Here is a 6,000-nt window from a genome sequence, read left to right on the forward strand (position 1 = left end):
GCTGTGTGGACTTAAAACCCCAGAATCCCAAAATAAGGATATGGAACAATCGTGGTTCTTAAGGACTGTTTGTAACTTTCTTAAGTGGAAATTCAGTTGACCTCTTAGGACCATGAATATGAAGCCAAGTGAATTTGAGATTAGTTTATCCTTCTTAGTTTTCTGTTGAAATAGCTAGCATAGAATTGCATCAAGACTTATAGCCATTCATTTTGTGACCATTCAAAATGAACAAAGGCACTGAAAAAAGTGACTTATGACCATTTTTCACATTTATGACCGTCCCAGCATTCCCATGGCAGGGGTGAAATGCTCTTGAAGTCTGCTGCTGGTTAGCTTTGCTACCGGTTTGCTTTGTGCGCCCATGCGCACTTCTCACGCATGCGCACTGGATTAAGAAGCCTTTTCTGAGCCTGCAAAAATAAGTAGAACCGTGAGGGGAGGAGGGAACAGCTGCACCATGCAATTTAGATTCCTTAGAAAGCAGGACTTCCTTCTTTCTAGTGAATATAAATCGTGCGGCACAGCTGATTGTGGCGCCGCTGATCGTGGGAACTTTTAAAAAACTTTTTAAACATTTTTTTTTTTACTACTGGTTCAGAACTGAGGTGCTGGGCAACTATTTATGATGATTAGAGCATCCCAGGTTACCTAATCATTACTTGGGACCTCGATAGGCTGTTAGGATCTCCACTTGGTGTGTTTTCCTCTCTATTATCCTCCCTCGGTGCCTCCCAAAAATTACTAAAAACTGTTTGTTCTCTGAGACCTTGAGACAGAGCAGTTGTAAAGCAACTTCCAACTTGGTTGAAAGATCAGCTGTGCCCTCTTTCATATACAATATATTGTGGCTTTTGTCTCTCTCTCATATGCACACCACCCAGTCATTAAAAAGCTTTATTAAATAAATCCAATGCCTCACTCTTTTTGGAACCCAAGACTGAGGATCTTCAAGTACAGCTAAGAAATGTGGTGGCGTAGCGGTTAGAAAGCAGTATTGCAGGCTGATTCCGCCGACTGTCAGCAGTTCAACCCTGATGGGATTCAAGGTTGACTCGGCCTTCTATCCTTCTGAGGTCGGCTAAATGAGGGCCCTGATTCTTGGGGGCAACAGGCTGACTCTGTCAACTGCTTAAAGAGTCATAAAGCACCATGAAGCGGTATATAAGTCTTAAACTTATATACCGCTTAAGAGCCGAGGTGGCGCAGTGGTTAGAGTGCTCTCCTGCAGCCACTTCAGCTGACTGTGATCTGCAGTTCGGCTGTTCAAATCTCACCGGCTCAAAGGTTGACTCAGCCTTCCATCCTTCCGAGGTGGGTAAAATGAGGACCCAGACTGTTGTTGGGGGCGATATGCTGACTCTGTAAACCGCTTAGAGAGGGCTGAAAGCCCTATGAAGCGGTATATAAGTCTAACTGCTATTGCTATTGCTATTAAACGCTATTGCTATTTCGTGACCTGTTTATTTTCAAAGGCCTCTCCACCTTGCCTAAAGTTTACTGTTTATGCCATGTTTATGTTGATCAAACCACAATAGGCCCTCAACGGATTTTGAGAATATTTGCTGTCGGCATTGGAGGCACGCTGGCTGTTATCTGTATTCCATTCTGCTGTTTCATAGTAGAGAGAAGGTAAGAGAAGGAGGGAAGAGGTATCGTAGCAAAACTTTCCCAAACTCTTCAACCGTCCCACAAGCCACAATTCCCTGCAAAAAAGGTATTCGAAGGTAAGAAACCTTCATGAAAAAGGGAAGGTTCTCCAGGCAACTGCATTTCCTTGTTTTGTTTTGTTTTTCCTTTGAAAACATGTTGCTTCTTCATCCAAGAAGCTTCTTCAGTTCTGAAGGAGCTTCTTGGATGAGAAGCGAAATGTTTGCAAAACAACAACAACAACAATGCAATCCAGTAGCCCTTTGAGGACTTCCTTGTGAAGAGTCAGCCGTTCTTCCCTAACCCAGTGTCCTCCTCGCTGATTGGGACCACGCCCTGCAAAGTTTACATCTTTGTTCTCTCTGGTGTTGCAGCCCGTGTGCCAATCCTTTGCGTCGAGCCCCCAAAGAGGAGGACACCGAAGAAGGAAGTGAGGACAGCGAGGAGAGCAGCGATAGCTAATCCGCGGAATGAATCCCAAAGGATGTTAGAGGGATGTTATGGAAGATAACTAAATGTTCATCGTGATATGCCTAAACTGCGCGGCGTTCTTGATTGATTTCTGAAGATGGGGATGTGTCAACTGTATACTTTCAGAGCTGAGACAATAACGGTGTTGTTCTCTCCCAGCTCCCCAAACACGAGAAATCCTCTGAAGTAAACCCAAAGATTCCTTTATTTGGAGCGCCGGCAGCCCCGCTAAAAAGTTTCTCTCTCACCGCAGGCTAACAATTCCGTCCGACAGAGAGATGAATAGTTGTCTGCCATATCTATTCATCTCTGCCCCTGCCTTTTATTCCCAGAGCTTCGCTAGCAGTGGTGGCTCTTCCGTCCCAAGGACCAGCCCATAGATTTCCACTGCTCTCCTCTCCTCTGCCTTCTCTGCACATCCGTGCATCAGGCACTGGACTCAGCTGTTCCTCCTCTTCCTCATCAGCCACCTCCAGATTTGGGGGCTGTTGAGTCTCCATCTGAGGGCTGACTGACAGTCCAGGCTCTGCCTCTGTCTCTCTGTGCAAGCTCCATTCCCTCTTCCCCCTCGGAGCTCTCAGATTGCCTTGATGCTGACCCCCACACTGCCGCTGCCTCTAATTTGGCTGCTGGAGAGGCCGACAGGCCATAACAGGTGTTGTCTAATCCAATGAGCTAAAGAAGCTTGGATGAGAAGCAAAACATCTTCAAATAAAAACCAGAAAGTCCAGTTTGTCTCTTGCAAGCCCAACCACAATGATACCCAAATTAAGGAAGGTGTAACCCGAATCCTAACTCTAAACCTGAGGTTCAAACATGGCATTCAGACGGCGCATTAATCATAATGTGGTTTATTTGGCTTCGGCTGGATGTACTGTGGTTCGCAAACCACAGGTTGTGATGTTTGAAGCTCACAAGTTGCAGGAGCTTTTTGAACCAATCGTGACCTCATGGAGGTGCGAACTCCCTAATTTTTATAACCTTGTACTTAAGTTGCCACGGCGCAAGATGGATGGGTTTTGCCAAACCGCTTCTGTGAAGTTGGGAAGGTTTTCCGGAATGTTTGTATCACAGCCACAAGATGGTGGTATAAGCAAATCATCTTAATCTCCTTGCAACGGCATCGGATGCAGATTCCCTTCTGAGCTTTTAGTTTTGAAATGATTTTCTCTAGGAACTTGGTAGGGCTATGCCTGAAGAGGGCTATGCAGCAAACTCGGATTCTTAAATAGTACCGTGTTTGCCCGAAAATAAGACAGGGTCTTATTTTATTTTGACCCCCGAAATAAGCGCTTGGCCTTATTTTCGGGGAGGTCTTATTATTTTTGAGGTGCAGGAGGCGGCGAGTATGGTCACCTCATGGCTGCTGCTCTGCTGCAATATTTTTGGGGAGGGCTTATTTTAGCACATGCGCTCAAAAGCCCGATTGGGCTTATTATCCGGGGAGGTTTTATTTTCAGGGAAATGGGGTACCTGAAGGATCACAATGACAAAATGTAATCATGTTGAGATATGGGCTAACAGAAGCAGAAATCAAGGGTCTGGAGGCCGAGTCATATGATGAAAGATTAATGGAACTAGTTATGTTTAGCCTAAGAGAGAAGGCTTAAGTGGTGACGTGACAGCTGTCCTTCAGTGCTGAGGGGCTGTTAGAGAGAAGTAGTGGTTGACCTATTCTCCCAAACAGATCAAGAAGCAATGGGTGGAGGCTTATCAAGGAGAAATCCAACTTAGACTTCAGGAGAAATTTCGTGTCAGTGAGAACAAGTAATCAGTGGAACGGCCTGCCCGCAGAAGTTGTGGAGTCCTCCATCACTGGAGGTTTTGAAGAAGAGATTGAACAAACATTTGTCTAGGGTAGAAAAAGGACATCTGCCGTGGATGGGAGGAGGCAAGACTAGAAGGCCTCCAAGGTCCTTTCCAGCTCTATGATTCTATGAAGCCACTTCAAAGCAGCATAAAATCAAGGAAAACCTAGTGTTAGCCAATCCCTAAGAGTCTAATATTCCACCTTAGAGCTTTATTGATCAATGCTAGGTTTACCTGATCCTCTAGTAATGCGATATTAGAAAGGTGAAATGATATGTGTCTATTGATCCTGAAGATCTGATGTTCTTACAACTCATTCTCATGGTTCAAGAACATTACTACTACTGCTGATAATAATAATAACAACAACAACAACAACAATAACTGGAAATTGTGCCAGAAGTTTGGATTTGAGCACAGTTGAGAAGGTTTTAGAGAATGAAAAAGATCTTATGGGACTTCAGAATTCAGACTGACAGGCACTTGGCCTACAATACACCTGACATAACAATAGTTGAAAAGAAAAGGGTTTGGTTCATTGACATTGCAATACCTGGAGATGCACGAATTGAAGATAAACAGCAAGAAAAAAATCACAAAGTACTGGGATTTTCAAATTGAAGTTGAGCGACTGTGGGAAAATAAATCGTGTGTTGTCCCAATTGTAATTGGAGCCCTTGGAGCAATACCCAAAGGGCTACTTCGCTACTTGGAAATTTTAAATTTATCAGACTTGAACATTCTGATTCTACAAAAAACCACCCTACTCGGAACAGCTTCTATCCTCCGACGTTACCTTAACAGTTCCTAGGTTCTTGGTTAGGACTTGAGCTGTTGAGCTACCAACCAACCCCAAAGGCTGTGAATCTCACCAAAGATTAACCACATAATAATATAGTACATTTAAAGAAGGAACTTGGTTGATACCTAGGACACTGGCAGCAACCCGTATCAACCATTAGCACCAGTCAGTGGTATTTGTGATGCATTTTTGAATGTTCAGTTGACTTGAGTTTCATGTTTAATGCATAAAAGTTTATTATAATAACGGTCTCCTTGCTAGTATAAAGGGAGCAGGCATCAAATCCTGACTAAGAAATGAATATGCAAGATGTAAAGCCTGTGAGCACAGAAGTTAATTTGGATATTTGCAAGTAAGAGCTACTTAAGAGTAAGGACATGTTCAAGAGTAGCCATATAAATATCTATTGACTTGCAGCTGTGACTCTGAAAACATTAAAAATCTTCACTTTGCAAAGGATCCAAACTGAAAAACATCTGGCCTCAGAGCTTGACTGTTTTATGTTTGCAAGTTTGGGATCATGATTTCTTATCCATAACCTGGTATTGTTGGTTTAGTTCTGTTCTTTGTTCAGATCGTTCCCTGGAATTACTTCCATCATTAATTTACGGTAAGGCTGATTTTCTACCATGTGTTTCTGGAAAACGCATTTTAGAGAGTTTCTTAGTTTTGTTGTTTGATTCGTCAAACCGAAGGGCTCTACAGGAGGAAAGGGGGCTAGAGCAGTGAATTAGTTCCACAGGTGCTTCCCGTTAAAACTGACAGATCCAGATAAGTGCAACTATTGTCAGAGGCATCCATCTTTCATAGCAAATAAACGCTGTGTTCATAATGATGCATTGAGTATATGTACCGCCTGATTCCCTTGGCTCTGGGTGTTTTACAAATTGTTAAAAAGGTCTAAAAACAAAACTCAAAATGTATAAGAGCGAGATGAAAGAAAGATGGTAGAGAAAACAATCCTAAATGAGGAGGAGGAGGAAGAAGAAAAGAAGGATAAAGGGAGGAGGAGGAGGAGAAGAAGAGGAAGGAGAGGAAGAAAAGAAGGATAAAAGGAGGAGGAGGAGAAGAAGAGGAAGGAGAAGAAGAAGAAGAAGAGCAATATAGCAATAGCACTTAGACTTATATACCGCTTCATAGGGCTTTCAGCCCTCTCTAAGTGGTTTACAGAGTCAGCATATTGCCCCCAACAACAATCCGGGTCCTCATTTTACCCACTTCGGAAGGATGGAAGGCTGAGTCAACCTTGAGCCGGTGAGATTTGAACA

This window comes from Thamnophis sirtalis, unplaced genomic scaffold (assembly GCF_051295495.1).
Source record: "Thamnophis sirtalis isolate CommonGarterSnake01/CBP01778 unplaced genomic scaffold, rThaSir2_p1.2 scaffold_13, whole genome shotgun sequence".
In the NCBI taxonomy this organism is placed as follows: domain Eukaryota; kingdom Metazoa; phylum Chordata; class Lepidosauria; order Squamata; family Natricidae; genus Thamnophis; species Thamnophis sirtalis.